The sequence below is a fragment of the Diceros bicornis genome, chromosome 34, assembly GCF_020826845.1.
Source record: "Diceros bicornis minor isolate mBicDic1 chromosome 34, mDicBic1.mat.cur, whole genome shotgun sequence".
In the NCBI taxonomy this organism is placed as follows: Eukaryota; Metazoa; Chordata; class Mammalia; order Perissodactyla; family Rhinocerotidae; genus Diceros; species Diceros bicornis.
In genome coordinates, this window is record NC_080773.1 from 15,901,904 (window position 1) to 15,919,539 (window position 17,636).

The window sequence follows — 17,636 nt, forward strand, 5'->3', positions numbered from 1 at the left end:
GTCAAGATACAAAAGGCAGTAAACACAGTGCCTGGTATGTGATGAGTCCTCAGTAAACATTCTTTCTATCCTTTCCTTTTGCCATCCCATTTTCTCTCACTCTTGCCCATTTTCTCCTTCGTCTTCTTTCTCTTCAGTGACTTATTTTAACCTCAGTCTAACCATTTAGCAAAGAAGGCCATACTACCATCTCTTGTGATTCTGCTTCAATACTTCTTCGGATGGAGCCTGATATCTACTCAGGGCAGCCCACTATATTTATTTGGAGACCTCTGTTCTTTAAAAAGGTCCTTTTATGATCACTTACAACTTATATACACTTCCTCATAACTTAGATATGCCAGTCCCAATTCTGCACTGTTAATTTATACATTCATTTCCTTATTTCATCCTTCTTCAGTCTTTCTCTTTACATCTTATAAATAAGGATAATACAGAGACAAAAGTAAGGCCCAGGCCACAATAGGGAATTCCTTTGGCAAGATGAATGCTATTTGCAAGACATCCCTTGAAGCCTGTTTCTAGGTTTGGCTTTCAGCAAAACCATTTAACTCTAGAACACATTCCCAGACCCCAAGAGACAACTGTGACACAAGCCACGCATCCTCTTAGTCTTTCTGCCTTGGATTAAGACATTTTCCAGAATGTTGTTCATAAATTACTGCTACCCAACCCTTCCACTTCTGGAAGTTAAGCCTCCCCTATCATTTTCATCTTCAGCTGGCCTGCCAGGACACTGCCTAGAAAATGCCTTCCCACCATAGATGACCAGGGTGCCACCTTTGCCTAGTCCCAGGATTATAATAGCTCACACTTAGCACTCACTACATGCCAGGCAGTATCCTAGGGGCTTTATATGTAGCTACAGCCAAAAAAATCTCATGAGTGATATCATCCCCATTTTTACAGATAAAAAAAACTGAAACAGAGAAGTTAAGTAATTTACCCAACATCTCACAATTCCATAATTTAACCTCATCTCCCACACAAGTACATTTAATAATTTAATCTGGGCAGAGGGCACCCTAAGATTTCTAAGTTCTTCTGAATAAAATCCACCTTCCAGAATGCCGTTTGCCTCCTCCATTTTCAGGACTTGACAAACAGTCAGCATTTTCTTTTCTGTCTAGCACCTCTTCCCTAACACCACACTCACAATTACACATCCCTTCCTAAAAGTTTGCTTTTATGAACCTCGAACTCTTTGGGGAAGAAACAGGGTCAGGTACCTGGTCCCCAAGAATAGTTGTTTTTACTGAATTGTCAACTATTTGCACAGCTATTCTCTGGCCATAAAAGGGGTGCACTAGGGAAAGAAAGTGTAATGAGAAGGAAGCAGGAGGACGGAGAGTCCCTGCACTGGTCATAAAGGGGAGGAGATTCCAAAGGCAGAAACAGTCATAAGACACACCCAGACTTTGTGGCCTTTGCACAATGGCAGCCCCACCTGTCCCTTTCCATGGCTGTTGGCATCTGACTTCCTTCTCAGCCTGGCCCTCCTGGCCTTGCCTTCTTAGACAAACTAGAGGCCTGGGCCTGGGGCCAAACCACAGCACCTAGCAATGAACTGTGTGGGTGGAGGGAGCAGAGAATGGAGTAAAACGTTCAACTCTTAGGGGACCTGACTCACCTATGTACATATCCGTTGGCCAGGAAATGGATTAGTGAAGGGCTGCTCTGCAGGACTCATGGTTTAAGGAGTTTTACTGGGGAGTTACACTTTCTCAATGCTGTCTGACTGAGAGCAAAGGGCTGGGTGTGGGAGGCATCACAGCTTTCTCCCATTTGGATACCCATTGTCCCTCCGTCTCCCTCTGCTGGGTTACATTCCTTTATCCATAGAATACTTATTTACTAAGTTGGGTCCCAGGAAAAACATCTCAGTTGAATTCCTTAAAGCCCCAAGCACTCAATTCAGTTCAACAGTGTCTCTCATCTGAGTGAGGACCAGACACAAACATCTTTTAAAGGCTCTGCAGGAAATTTTGACAAGAGCCTTTGCACCACCCAAAATCCCTCTGGGGACCACTGAGCTACACACAAGAAGAGGACAGAACTTACTGTGTGCTGGGGACCTTTATGTTTGCACCTCACCTAATGCTCACAGTGACCCTTTGACACCAGGACTATTATCCCTATTTTGCAAAAGAAACCAAAACTCTAAGAAGTCAATTAACTTGTCTGGACCGAACCAGGATTCAGACTGACATATTTCTGAATCTAAAGCTCATGTTGTCACTCCACACCATCCTACCTACTAGAATTCAAAGAACAGAAAGATAACCGCTTCTAACAGAAATACTCATAAAAGGCTTCAATGAAGAGACAGGATCTGAATGGGCCTTAGGATGAAGAATAATTCAGGAGACTGAGCAAGAAGGCAAGGGTATTATAAAAAGAAGGAAAAGAATTGGAATCAATTCAGACATGAGAAAGTAAAATGTGGGTTCAGGTCTTACTATGTAAATCAAGGGAACAGACTGAGACCATGCTACAGGGTCTTTCAATGGCAGCCTAAGGAATTTGAACTTCATCCTGCAGATAGGAGTCACTAGAACACTTTGAGAAGGTCAGGAACAGGACAAAACAGCATTTTCAGGAAGATTAATCTGAAAGTATTAGGCAAGATGACTTAGGGAAGTGGTTCTCAACTCCGGCAATTCATTAATTACCTCAAGCTTCTTGCTTTTCTTGTTTTTTAACTTTTCATTTTAACATAATTTCAGACATTCAAAAATGTTCCAAAAAATAGTCAAAGTTCCCATATACCCTTCACTCAAGATCTCCAAATATTAGTGCTATAGATAACCTCAGTACAATTATCAAAATCAATAAATTATCATTGATAAAATAAAATGAATTAATCTACAGATCTCATTCAAATTCAATTGACCTTCCCACTAACGTCCTTTGTCTAAAGTAGGATCCAATCTAGGATCACACTTTGCATTTAGTTTTGTCTCTTCAGTCTCTGTAATATCGGCCAGTTCCTCAGAATTTCTTTTACCTTCATAATCTTAATATTTTTGAAGAGTATTGGCCATTTTGTATAATAACCCTCAGTTAGGACTTCTTGAATATTTCCTCTTGATTAAACTTAGGTTACGCACTTTTGGCAAGATACCACAGAAGTGATGCTGTGCATTCTCAGTCCATCATATCAGGCCCATGATATCGATATCTCTCCTTACTGGTGATGTTAACTTTGAACACTTGGTCAAGGTTTCTCCACTATAAAATGACTATTTTATGTGGAAGCTTTTTTAAACTGCCAATGCCTGGGCCACACCATAGACCAAAGAAATCAGACTCTCTGGGGATAAGGCACAGGCATTGGTAGATTCGAATGTGCTGCAGGTGATTTTAACCAGCATCTATGGTTGGAAACCACCAGCTTAGACAACGAAGATTAGAATCCTGGAAATCAGTAAGAAGCCATTTCTTGGGCCTCTCTTTTTCAAAGAACAGCCAGTTCCAGGCACAGATAAATATATCTGGACTTTGGCATGGACCCATGGCAGAGGAAAGGAAAGGCCAAAAATCCCCTGATTGAGAAAGTGAAGGGTGAGTAGACTGCTGTCCAATGAGAAGAGAAGGCAGGACACTCAGTGAAATGTCCAGCCCTCCTGGTCTATTTTCTCTTCAGACCTCAGAGAAACCTTTGCTGCAGTAAAAGCACACACCATATAATTTTACTGACATAAGCCTGACATGAGCTCCTAATTGCCACTGAGGGAGGGAATTATGGATCATGTGATATAAATATAGCACCACACATGCAAACATGAACACTTCCGGGTACCGTTGAATGAATAATTCACAGAATCTAGGTCAGAGTACAAGGCCTGCCTTTATCAACCTTGCCCTCCCAACTTGGTCTTTTGCCCCTAATCTCTTCTGAAGTAACAGAGTAACGACCCTGTTGTAAATTTCAAGAACTAGCAAAGTGTACACATCTCCTGTCACCTGGCTGTTCAAGCAATGATACTGTGCTCAACCTCATTAGTGTTATTATCTTGGGGTTTCCACAAAGAGATTTCAACAACTCCTCTCTTGGATGGGCCATCTGATAAAATGCAAAGGGAAACACAAATTTAACAAAAATCCAGAAGCAGGAAGGACGCTGATGAGAGCTAGCCCTAGAGTGTTCACAAAATACCAGGATCTAGTGCTGCTGGTGCAGAGGAACTACTGCTAGTCCCTAAGTGACAAAACAGAAGGCAGCTCAAACATCCATGGAGTACTAACAAAGAATTAACTCAATTATCCCTCAATGATTACGCAGCCAATCAGCCCTCAAGCCTCTCTATGGGGTGTCACTGAGAAGGCTGGCACATAATTAAATGCTAACACATAGGTGAAATAATTTCTAGAAGGGTGGGATCAACTAGGTCAGGAATGGTTGGGAAAGGTTTCAGAAAGAGGCAGGATTCAGACCCTTGAATAGTTAATTCTTAGGCAAACAGGGACAAGGAGAAACACAAGCACAGGGAACCAGGTGTCAGGCACCACTGTAGATGCTAGTTTTGAAGGAGATTTCAGGAATGTGAGTGGGTTTGCATATGCTATTTTATTTATTCCTCTCAACTACCATACGGGGTTATTTCAGATGAGGATGCTGAGCCTCAGAAAGGTGAATTAACTTGCCAAGGGTGATGGTGGATCTGGGATTAGAAAGTAGCTATGTCTAACTTCAAAGCCCACGCCAATACCATTACTGCTGAGAGAGGACTGAACACAGTATGTTTAGGGAAAAGGCAGAGGCAGGGAGGGCTGCAGCAGAAAGATAAGGTTAAGACACAGGAAAGTTAAGTAAGCTGGCTAACGTGGGAGCATGTGTTGTACAGCCATGAACACTAGACCAGAGACAACTGAACTTGGTCTTGTGGTTACAAAAGAGCCACTGAAAGTTTTGACTAAGGGAGTAACCAAAGTGACACCTTTGGGCAAAGACCAAATGGGATGGTGGTGAAAATGGGAGTTCTGGGTTCCTAAGCTAAAGAGATCGACAACAGTAAAGGAGGGCCACACAATATAGTGGAGTGAGAACTGGACTAAGAGTCAGACGCTTGGGTTTAAAAACCTAAATGAAAAGTTAGATGATAAAGTTATGGCTACATCAGGCAAGTCACATTCTCTCTCTGGACTTCTATTTCTCTTCATCCACAAATCGGTTGAAGTGAAAATTAATCTCTAAATGACCTCTAAAGCTTTGCTACTCAAAGTGTGGTCCACCAACCAGCAGCAAGGCATTGTCCAAAACCTTATGAGAAATGCAGAATCTCAGGCCCCATCAGAAGAATTAGATCTGTATTTAAACAAGATCCTCAGGTGATCTGTAAGCACAATAAAGTTTGAGACACTTCTCTAAAATTTTCAGACTCACCTCAACTCTGTCACTTCACAGGAAAAAACAAAAACAAAACACAAAACGTTCCCCTTTTCATTACATCTGTGCCCTTCTCCCACCTAACCTCCCCTCAGATTTGCCCACATCCAGGTCAAGGTCTTGGGAACACCAGCGGGATAGCGCCGCCCCCTTGTGGCCAAGATCAGCAAATGTACTTAATCTTACCACTCTCACCAGTAAAGGAGGGGGAGGGTTGGCGGAGGGGGTGAAGTCCAAGTCAGATTAGATAAGAGAATCACAACCACCCACAATGACCAGAAGCAACTGTCAGACAGAGCTCAGCCTGCATCATACCGTCACATTTCAAAGACCAGTTTTTATAAGCCCTAATAAAATGTGGTCTTAGTGGGAAACCTGGGCTCCATGCCAAGCTCTGCCCTTGTAACCTTCAAAAGAACTCACTCTGGCAGTTATTTTCAGACATTCAGCCCTTGCCTGAACTCTGCCAGCAAATTTGCAGTTTTCTAAGGAAACATTTTACTGTGTCAGTTCTTTCTCCTCCTGAGCCAAAATGTGTCTGATGCATACTCACCAATCCTCAACCTACTCTGTAGGCACTGAAATAAGATTAATACCTTTTCACACAACAGACCTTCAAACACTTGTGAACAACCACCATGCACCCCTGCCATCTTCCCTCAGCCATTTCCCAAATGACATATTCTGAAGTCCCTGCACCTCCTGTCACTTTCCGGTGGGCAAGTGAAGTGTGTCAACCACAGCAGAAACTCCAAATTCTAGGAGTGTTCTAACCAGAGCAGCAGAGCCACAGGACCACCCACCTCCCCATTCTGGGCCCTACACCTATATGCAGAAAGCCAAAGACCACCTCAGCTGATGTGAGGATACTGCTTTTCCTACTTATGTTGCTGCTCAGGCATCCCATACCTGTGTAGGCATATACTTCTTATTCAGTTTTATTTTTTAAGAAATATTTATTAGAGCCTGCTATGTCCTATGCACTGGAGAGCCAAAGATGAACCTGACCTGGTCCTGCCCTCACTGAGCTCTGGGTTATGGAGGGAACCCAATTCAAAGCCACCCATTACAGTCACTGAGAAACACCTTGATAGAGGTAAACAAAGACTTTTTTGGCCCATCTCATCAACCCCATGAAAATCTTCAACTCTCGGTTTTCTGGGCTCAGTTTTCCTCATTTCAAGCTCCAAGTGAAAAAACAAAAAAAGGAAAATATCTAAATGGTCCTTTTTGCAGTCCCAGTTGGATTGGACATTTCCTTCTGGCAAACCCAAGGTGCTGGAGGCTCCCACTTCATTCTGAATGTCCTCTCTCTCCAATTAGTGCTCACCACATGTGCACATGCAGCAGCCAAGCAGCTGCACACTAACAGAAATTCTAGCAAGTCAGGAAACTTGAGTTTTAGTCCTGTGGCTCTGAGGCTAACTGACTGTGTGATGTTGAACAAATCATATAATTTCCCTGAGCTGTAATTTCCACACGCATAAAATGGAGCAGTTGGATTAGATCTCCATGGGTCTATGTGTACAGCGAGAGCTCCTCAGAGACAGCATCACCCCTTACTCCTCTCGGGAGCCACCACCTGGCAAATACCAGGCACACACTAGGTGCTCAAATGTTCACTGAATGCGTGTATGAATAAATGATGATTATTAGAGCAACATGAATCATGGAATCGATCGACAAATATTTCTGAATGTCTGCTAAGTACACTGTAGAGTGGGGAGGCCAAATAACTGTGGCAGAATGGTATTTTCTCCCAACTTTCCCCTTACCTCGTTCCTGGAGGGGGTGGTCTTGGTAAATCAGATGGACTGTGCTGGCACAAAAAATGTTCTGGACATGAGCTCTAGTAGTTGTCCATATTAAGAGGAAAGTCTGCTTGTCTTGGGGTTGTTTTATATCAACGGACCTGAGGGACCAAAAGCCCCCTCCCATGGTACAGAGGACCCGACACCCCACCCCAAGTCCATGGAGGGGAAAACCAGACAGAGTGAATGGATAGGGAGCTGGGACTTGGAGAGAGCAGAGAAGTAAACAGACTGGGAGACCTGGAGGAAGGTCTGAGGAGTTCCCTGATCCTGAGCAGCCTCAGAGTGGACTAATGGCAATTCAATGGAAAAAGTAAAGCACCCCCATCAGGTTCCATGTGTACGTGTGATCATTTATAAGTAAAATCTTCTTTCTGGTAATGGACTGCATTTTCACAGGCTTTCTAACACATTAGGCCTAGTTAAAGCATTACAAAAATGTCATTCCATTCAACAAACATTTATAAAGTACTCCCAAGTACCAGGCCCTACGTAAGTTCAGGAACACAAAAAAGAACAAAAACCAGCCCATGCCCTCAATGATACCCCACAATTAGCTCCATGCTCCTTCTCTGCACTGCCCTCTTCTCTGCCTTCCACCAACCCAAACCTACCCCACCCTCGAGTCCCAGCCCAAGTTCCACTGACCCAGAGTCCCTTGAGTTACTCTGAGTCCACAGTGAACTCCTGTCACTTCTGAAATTTAGTTCCACTTACATTTCAAGATTTTATGAGGGATATGTCATCTTCCAAGTTACTCTTGAGCCTCCTGAGGACAGAGACCATTGCTAGAATTTTCCAGAGAGATGTCACACCAGTGGTTTGTATCAGACCAAGCTCACAACAAACTCAAGTCTCCAACTCCAGGACAATCTCGACTGCTGAGCACAGTGCCTGGCCCCCTGCAGTGCTTTATAAACCTTGTGTAACAAAGTCTACAATCACCTCTCTAATGTGTCAACAGGCAGGGATAATCCGAACATTGAGAGTTTAAGAAGGACCTAATAAAAATCAAAAAGGGTGTGATCATGCCTTGCCTCTTCCCCCCTCTTAGGTGAAACAAAGTCACACCACCTCTTCTCACTGCCTGCAGGCTGCTGGGGAGGACTTCCTTGTTAACTGTCCCCTCCGTCCCAACAAATATCACCCAGCACTCAAATGCAGCTCTTGTATTTCCTTAAGCATGTTTCCTAAAGTCTCTGGAATATAAGTAGAATTGAGTAAGTGCTGATGTTCTGTAATCTTAATGTCCACTCTAAGTCGTATTACCTCCTTCTTTTGCCCTGGGCTATTTCCAAACAAGGTCTGGAGCTAGGAGCCCCAGCAGCCTGGGCAAACGCTCTGAAAGGGCACCTTCCCTCCTGTGGTTCCTGTTTCTCAAACCCTGTCTCTTAGACCTGATGCTCTGGAGATCTTCCACCAACTCAGTTCCCTGTCCTTTAGGCTGGAGCAGCTAAGCCACAGGCCCCTCCTGACGAACAACAAGGAGGCCTGATGTGACCCACTGCTCCAGGGGCAGTGTTTTGGGCAAGAGAGAATAGCCTCTCCTCCTTTATCCTCTCTGCTTCCCACCTCATGTGGCCAGAGAATTGGATAATATTGTCAACAGAGTGAGGATAGGGCCACTTCCCAAACAACACTACTATTGCCGATATTGTGCCAAGGATGGGAGTGGGGAGGACAAAGAGGAAACAGATCATGTCGTCCTCTCTTTTGCCAACACTTATACTCACTTTCCTGCCAGACATTAAGCTAGAAAGTGTCACTACAAGGTATAAGGAAATCCAAGCACGCAAAAAGACTTGGGGAAGAAATCATAACACAATATGGGGTAGGGAGGCGGGAAGCAGGAGGGGAGGGAACAAGTGTCGCTGCCAGGTTATCAGTCACCTTCTTATGTTCTTAAGAATGCTTCATTTCTGTTGTTTGGCCAGTTGCACCTCCCAGATTCCTGTAAAGCACATGGTCCAACGTATTACTTAACAAGGCTATAGTCACTTCAGTATTCTCCCCTCTAATGGGAATACCGGCCTGGGATTAAAGCACAGACCACCAATCCAAGTACGGAGGCCTGAGCCATCCCAAGAAGTGGGCAGCCTCAAACTGGGAAGCTTCCACACACTCTTCAAGCAACTTAGAGCAGCACCAACAGTCACCATGAAAGTTCTAATCTCTTCCCTCCTTCTGTTGCTGCCACTAATGCTGACATAGGTGCTCTCTAGCAGCCAAGTCTAGGTAAATAAGGTTAATTTTCTATAAACGGGAAGAAGGAGGGAGAAAAGATGGCAAAAAACATGCATTGAAATGTAGCCTCTTTTAGCTACAGGGATTTGGGGCACACTAGCCTATCTCAGTACTCATTTCCTCATTTACTAAAAGGAGAAAACTGTACTTACATCAAAGAGTGTTGTGAGAGTTAAATGAGATAGTGTATATGAAAATGTCTGAAACTGTAGCTGGCAAAAATAAAATACTGGCTTAACAAAGATTTACTCCCTTACCCTATCCCCAATCCCTTTTCCGGAAGAGTAATGAATTTCCCCAAGACCCACCTTGGTGGTGGTGGTGTAAAGCTGTTGAAAGCAATCATACCTTCCTAGAAGATAAGGAAGTCCTTGCTTTTATTCCTTATAGGTCACCAGCATGCCACCCACAATTTTTAATGCTATTTAATGATTAAGTAAGAACTAGAAAAATGCTAGTTTTCCATATTTGAAGCTTTAGCCATACTAAGCTCAGTTGTAACAGCTCACCTTTTGGGAAGTTGACCTTTGGTTAGGGGTTCCCAATGGGCTCCAGTTTCAGTACAGCTCAAGTGGCCCAGCCCTTAGCAGAACAACCAAGCAGAAGAGACCTCATCCCCATGTACGTATGGTACTTGACAGAACCATCTCCTCAAGGGCTACTTTGAGGTGAAATAGCTTTATTACATCCTCAGCATTAATTCAGTGCTTAAAATCAGAGGTTCACCATACTCCAACTCAATATCAAACCTCCTCTCCCTTGTAGAGAAGAGCTCTCTGGAAGCTGCTGGGCCCCAGAGCCCTAGGGTCTAGACCACTTTTCCAGAAAGGAAAGCTTTTCCATCACCATGACAGACACCAAGGCTAGAGTCCTCAGCCTGGATTCAAAGCTCTAACCATACTCTGCCTTTCCAGTCCACCTCCTCCACTCACTAACCAATGCTCTATGCTTCACCTAAACCAGACTGTTGGCTCTTCCCTGAACAGGTCTTGTGTTTTCCCACCAGCTCTACTTTGTTCACACACCCAGCTCAAAGCCACCTCCTCTCCACAGCCTCCCTTGATTCCTCCCACAACCAAATGTGAGCTCTCCCTCGTGTAGAAGTGCTTAGCCCTAACTTGACTCTCTCTCTGCACTTACCATAATCTGAGGTACTTACATACCTTATACTGAAGGCTTTGCTGTGCCCCTCCTACCTCCACCCCCTGCCCTTCTACACTGTAATCTCCTTGGTGGCACAATCTGGTGTATGGTTTCCATATCCCTCACATTATCCAGCACAGCACACAGTAAAATTTGCTAAGTGAAAGAATATATCCTCAGGTTTCTAAGTTCAAAATGTTGCCCTTGGAAAACTCTATACCCAGGATTGATAGCAGCTCTATTGACATTTCGGGCTGGATAACTCTTTGCTGTTGAGTGCTGTTCTGTGCATTGCAAGACGTTTAGCAGCATCTGCATGGTCTTTACTCACGGGATGCCAATAGCAGCCTCTCCGTGCCCCACCCTCCACCCGTTAGGAGAGCCAAAAATACCTCCAGACATCGCCAAATGTCCCCTGGAGGGGGAAACCGCTCCGCTGTTGACAACCACTGCCTTATATCAATAGTTCTCAAACTTGGCTACACGTTCAGATTTATCTAAACTGTTAGACTCAGCCTTGAAATCAGGGGAACTGAGATCCAAATCTGGCCTCTACCTCTTACTCTGCAGCCCTGGAGAAGCTGCTTAACATTTGGAGCCTCAGTTTTATCATCTTAAGATGAATAAAATACCACTTAGCACACAGAATTGTTGTAAAGATTAAATGGTCTATCATGTGCACCTAGTAGGGCTTAAATAAACAGACTGAGTAGCATTTCTCAGCAGATCCTAGAGCACAAGGACAATAGACTGGGGAAAGCTCGCCGTGCTGCCAGGTGGCGCGATTGCAAACCACATGGGATCCCAGGTGCCTGTTCAATTCTTGCAACATCCACTAAGTCTGGCTAGAGGAAATGACACCCCCATCTACTCCCAAAAACTAAAATTTGATCTACTTCATCTCTTAAAATAAATATATATTGCTCAATATGCTGTTCCCAGGAGAGAGGGGAAAAAATAGATGACAATACATGAGAATGTTAGGAAATAAATCACTTATAATAAGAGATTACTCCTTACTTATAATATTACTTATTAATTATACAATATCTTATAATAAAAGATGACATGTGTTACGCTATCCTATGTGGCAGGCACTGTTCTAAGCACTTCACACGTATTACCTCATTCTGTCCTCACAGAAATCTAATGTATTTTTCAATTTTTAAGTTTTCATTTTACAGACTTAAAAAATGTTGTAATATAATCAGAGTTCCAACATATACTTCATTTAGTTTTTTTCAAATAACATCTTACACGACCATAATACGATTATCAAAACCAGGAAATTAGTACTGATATGATACTATTAACTAATGTAGAAGTATTCAAATTTTGCTAATCATCCCATTAATGTCCTTTTTCTGGTCCAGAATTCAATCCAGGATCCTACACTGAATAAAGTTATGTCTCCTTGGTCTCCTCCAATCTAGGGTAGTTTCTCAGCCTTCCTTGTCTTTCATTACATTGACACTTTTGAAAAGAACTGGTCAGTTATTTTGTAGAATGTCCCTCAGTTTGGGTTTGTCTGATGTTTCCTCATGATTAAGTTCAGATTATGAATTTTTGGCAAAAATAGCACAGAAGTGATGTGTGCCTTCTTGGTGCCTTATCAAAAGGCTCATGAGATCAATAACTCTCATTACCAGTGATGTTAACTTTGAACGCTTGGTTAAGGTGCTGTCTGCCAGGTTTCTCTACTGCAAAGTTACTATTTTTCCCATGGTAACTAACAAGTATCTCGTGGAGAGATATTCTGAGACTATGCAAATAGCCTGTTTCTTCTCATCGTATTTTTGCCCATTGATTTTTAAAGTCCATTGATGGGGGCCAACCCGGTGGCACAGCAGTTAAGTGCACACATTCCGCTTCGGTGGCCTGGGGTTTGCCAGCTCAGATCCTGGGCGCAGACCTACTCACCACTCATCAAGCCATGCTGAGGTGGCATCCCACATAGAGGAACTAGAAGAACCAACAACTAGGATATGTAACTATGTACTGGGGCTTTGGGGAGAAAAAAGAAAATGAGGAATATTGGCAACAGATGTTAGCTCAAGGCCAATCTTCCTCAAAAAAAATAAAACAAAAAAAATGAAGTCCGTTGATGATTCTTGCCTACAACAAGTATTACTATGGTATTAGCCAAATGGTGATTTTCTATTTCCATTATTCCTTCTATATTTATCAATTGGGATTCTAATATAAGAAAAAGTTCTTCCTTCTCTCCCATTTATTTATTCAATTATTTATTTATAGAAGTAAAGGTTCATAAATATTTGTGGATGATTATCCATTACTATCATTATTTATTATGCTGCCCATATTGTCTCAAAATTGGCCAGTGAGAGCTCCTCCAAGTTGGCTTCTGTGTCACTTTGACATATCACTTGCATAGCAGTTCCTGACTTTCTGACACCACAAGAAGTTCCAGGCTCATCTTGTACAAAATTTACTGCCCCAGCCCTGGAATCAGACATTTCTCCAAGCAACTCTGGTTCCTTTCATGGGACAATGGTATTCACAAACCATAACACTAGGTATTGCCCATTGCTACTAGGTGCTATTGCGTCTAGGCCTTCTAGTGGACAGAGCTAGGAAACAGATGTATGCGTACACACACTAACGCGCTACATTAGCCCTGTTTTACAAATCAGGTAAATGAGGCATAGAAAGGTTAAGCAACTTGTCCAAAATCACAAAGCTAATATGTAGAGGAACTGGGAAGTCAAAACAATGATAGATCTACCACAAGTCCTAATAAGTGGATCGAACTTCTTTACACATACAAGTCAGCAGAAAGCAAGAAGCCTAACATTCCAGCATAGACCCTTTCTTTGGGAAAAAACTAGAAGTCTGCAAAATAACCACAAAAACCATCATGTACTGAATACTTACTTGGGCACTGAGCACCAGGGCACTCACAGTAGCTCATTTACTCCTAACTCTGCAAAGTGGATACTATTACCCTCATTTTATAAATCAGAGAACCAAAGACCAAAGAAGCTAAGTGACTTGTCCAAGACTACAGAGTTAAGCGACAGAAAAAGTAGTTGAGCCCAAGTCTGTCTGGATATAAAGTCCATGCTTATTCCACTGTATCAGTATTTTCCAAATTTGATTTTAGGTAGAACACAAATTAGCTTTTACTTTAATAGTTATATGTTTATTTGAAGGCATGTTAAAAAAAAATCTAACCATATATCAAACCCCTAATCTCACAGATAATATTGCATAAGATAGGCTGTTTAGTAAATTAAATTTAAAGAAAAAGTATTAAGTAAATAATAGTAGAAGTGGTACAAGCTATCGTAAAAATCATAAAGGTGGTCCTTAATGCCCGAGGGTTGGGAGACATTAGACTGTAGTAACGTGCAGCTTCATTGTCAGTTACACCATGAAACTAGGGTTATCAGAGCTGCAGAAAGAAAAACAGACTAAGAATCTTGGACCTGGGTTTTAGCTCCAGATGTGTCACCATTACCTTTGTGAACTTGGGCATTTCATTTACTCTGTCTGGGCCTCAGTTTCCTCATCTGAAAAAAAAAAAGAGATTGTGAATTAGTTAATTGGCACAACCCTTTTAAAAGCAATTTTGTAACGATATCAAGAAACATAAAGCTGTTCTTAACTCTTGACCCATTAATTTCACTTTGGGAATCTTGCCCAAGACAATTAATCCAACATTTGGAAAACAGTTCTAAGCACAAAGAAATTTATCAATATCCAAAAATAAAACAATCTAAATATTCGGCAATGGGAGAATAGTTAAATAATGTGGAGCACATATACTTGTTGGGAGTGTTATGCAGTCATGAAAAATGTTATGAAGGTCACATAGTAATATGCTTATAAAGTGAACAAAAAGAAATTTGTTCACGTGCCATGATTATCACCATATACAGAAAATCATATGCAGGAAATAGGCCAAAATACCAACAGTTGGTAAGAGTAAAGATTTCTTTATTTGTATTTTCCAAATTTTCCCTAAAATCATTAGATTACATTTAGAACGAAAAAAAACTTCTCAGTGAAGGAATTCAACTAAATAATCTCCAAGATTCCTTCTGGCCCTAATATTCTACAGCTTTCCTCTGGAACTAGAAGAGGTCAGGTGAGAGTAAACTATTAGAACAGTTGGGATGGCAGAGGCTATGTATGCCTGTTTAAACTACATTAACAGCACTCAAAACGGCACATGAGAACATTTGGAAACTAGCACTCAGGGAAATGATGCAACGCCCTCCATCTGTGCAGAAAGAGCACGAGTCTGGGAAATAGGAGACTGGGATTGGACCAGACAAACTATGAGGGCCCTCTCTAGACAACTTGTCCGTCCGCTTACTGAACAAACATTTACCAAGTACCTACCATGGGTCAGGAACCACGTAGCTGAATGACTACTGAGCCACTGGTTCAGTGTCTAATGAGGCAGAAAGATTTTTAGCTTGCCAGCGCTGCTATAACAGAATACCACAGACTGGGTGGCTTAAAGAACAGAAATTTATTTTCTCACAGTTCTGGAGGCCAAAAGTCCAAGATCAAGGTGTTGGCCATTTGGTTTCTTCTGAGGCCTCTCTCCTTGGCTTGCAGATGGCCACCTTCTTGCTATAGTCTCACAAAGGATTTTTCGTGTGTGCACATACATCCCTGGCGTCCCTGGCGTCTCTTTGTGTGTCCAAATCTCTTCTTCTTATAAGGACTCCAGTCAGATAAGGTCAGGGCCCACCATAACAGCCTCATTTTTGTGTGTGTGTGTGAGGAAGATCAGCCCTGAGATAACATCTGTTGCCAATCCTCCTCTTTTTCGCCAAGGAAGATTGGCCCTGGGCTAACATCCATGCCCATCTTCCTCTATTTTACATGGGATGCCACCACAACACGGCTTGACAAGTGGTATACTGGTGCGCACCCGGGATCCGAACCCGTGAACCCCAGGCCGCCGAAGCAGAGTGCACGAACTTAACCACTACACCACTGAGCCAGCCCGCTAACAGCCTCATTTTAACTCAATCACCTCTTTAAAGGCTCTCTCACCAAATACAGTGATTCTGAAGTACTGAGTGTTAGGGCATCAACATAATTTTGTAGGGACATAATTCAGTCCACAACAGATTTCAAACAACAAACCATAACTGTGCAATAACACAGCTGCATTCAAATACAATGAGGAACCATGTGAAGGCTGACAGGAAATATCAGAAACTACTCTACAGAGGAAGCATCATCTGGGCCTAGATCTAGCTCCAGACTCTCAAGTCTATAAACCATCATCCTTGATTGTCATAAAATATTTTAGGTACAACAAAATGGGAATAAGACAGCATCAGGTGATAAGACAGACCTGAATAGAAGCCAGAAGAGAAATGGATTTGTTCCAGAGGAACAAAGGTAAATACCATCCTCTTATACTTGAACTGGGATTATCAATTCAAATACAGCAAACTTGGAGGTCAGGTGAAGACTCTGACTAGTTTATGGGATAATCTGCTCCTTGCTCTCATTCCTTAAGTGATGAAGATTTTAATGTGTGTGTTGGGGGGTGGTGGTGGTGAGGTCTTGATTGACCCACACCTTTTGCCCTCTCTTCCATCCAGAAGCCATTGTCTCCACCTACCTCCAGCTAAGTTTTTCTTTAGGCCAGATTTAAACCTCAATTCCTTATCCATTTAAAATACTCCTCTCTTGAAATACCCTAAATCTCAAAACAAAAACAGAAGAGAAATGGAACTGCAGTGACCTAGGTAGCACAACGCTAGGGGACCATTTCTGTTGGTCCCTAACTTTCCCAGTGTCTAGAAGTGACCTGTTTCCTTCCAACAGGGGTCGCCAGAGACAACAGGGGCCCAGACCAGGCTTCTGGGAGGTGGCTCCAGGCAGGTGGCCAAGAATGTGAGTGCAAAGGCCACTAACTCAGCATCAACAACAGCAATGCACCATCATGATCCCAACACTCTCCCTTGAGTCCCTCTGAGACCAGTGCAGATGTCATCTGAGCTGACCTCACCCCTGCCCCTCTCCACCAGCCCACCACATGCAGCACCAATGCTTGTTTTCTTCCTGAGTCTCAGGCAAGCGCTGGACTCCTCCAAGGTCCAGGGGAGAGCTGGCTGAATCTCCGGCCGCCCCCTCCCCCGGATCTTTTTCCCCAAGAACTCAGAGCTGCCTTCCAAAAGCTTCCTGGATCTTATTCTCAATCTTATTTTACTCACACCTGAGACTGAAATCAGAGAGGAAAAATGGCTTACCAGAGGTAAAGCAGGCACTAAAAGGCAGACACCTAGGTCTTATTTCTCATTTTCTGGTCCCCCTAATGATATCTGATGCCCCCTCCAAATCTGCCCCCAAATTCTTACCAATACAGGTCAGGCAAAACAACTCAGAACTCCTGGGGCTCATATAACTGGGTATCTCCACTGCTCTGTGTTGCCCCTTTTCCCCACCCCACAGCAATAGGAAACAACAAAGGAAGGCAAGGAAGATGGCAAGTAAAGCTCTGCCCTACTCCCTACTCCCAAACATATTAACCCTCCGGTCTAACCAATAACCCCATTATTTCAGATTGGTTCCTGAGAGCCCCTAAAAGAAAACTCATGACAGTGCCTGGGCTGCCACAGAAGCAGTGTCCCTGTGATCATTTCAAGGGCAATGTGAAGAAAACCAGTAAGTTTCAAAAGAATGGCCTTCCCTAAACCAGAGTCCCTCTGTGGAATCAACCAGAGATGAAGCAGGGGTTGAGAACAGACAAGAGAAGTGAAATGAAGACCAGGAGAAGCACACATCTCAGCCTTTTCTACTCAATGTCCACTCCTGGGGAAACAGGAAGAGGAAGAAAAGCAGGACACGATTCTCCTAACATAAGAAAGGGTTAACCAAGTTCTTAGATTTTAGAGCACCATTGTTTATCAAAGTGCAGGGAGATGGGGCTGTGGGGGACCTGGTCATTGATCTCTGAAGATGACACCAGTGTCAGTGTCAAACAGAATTTGATTCTTCCCTAGACTACCAGTTTTTAAATGTCATATAAAAAGTAAATTGGCAAATGTTAAACT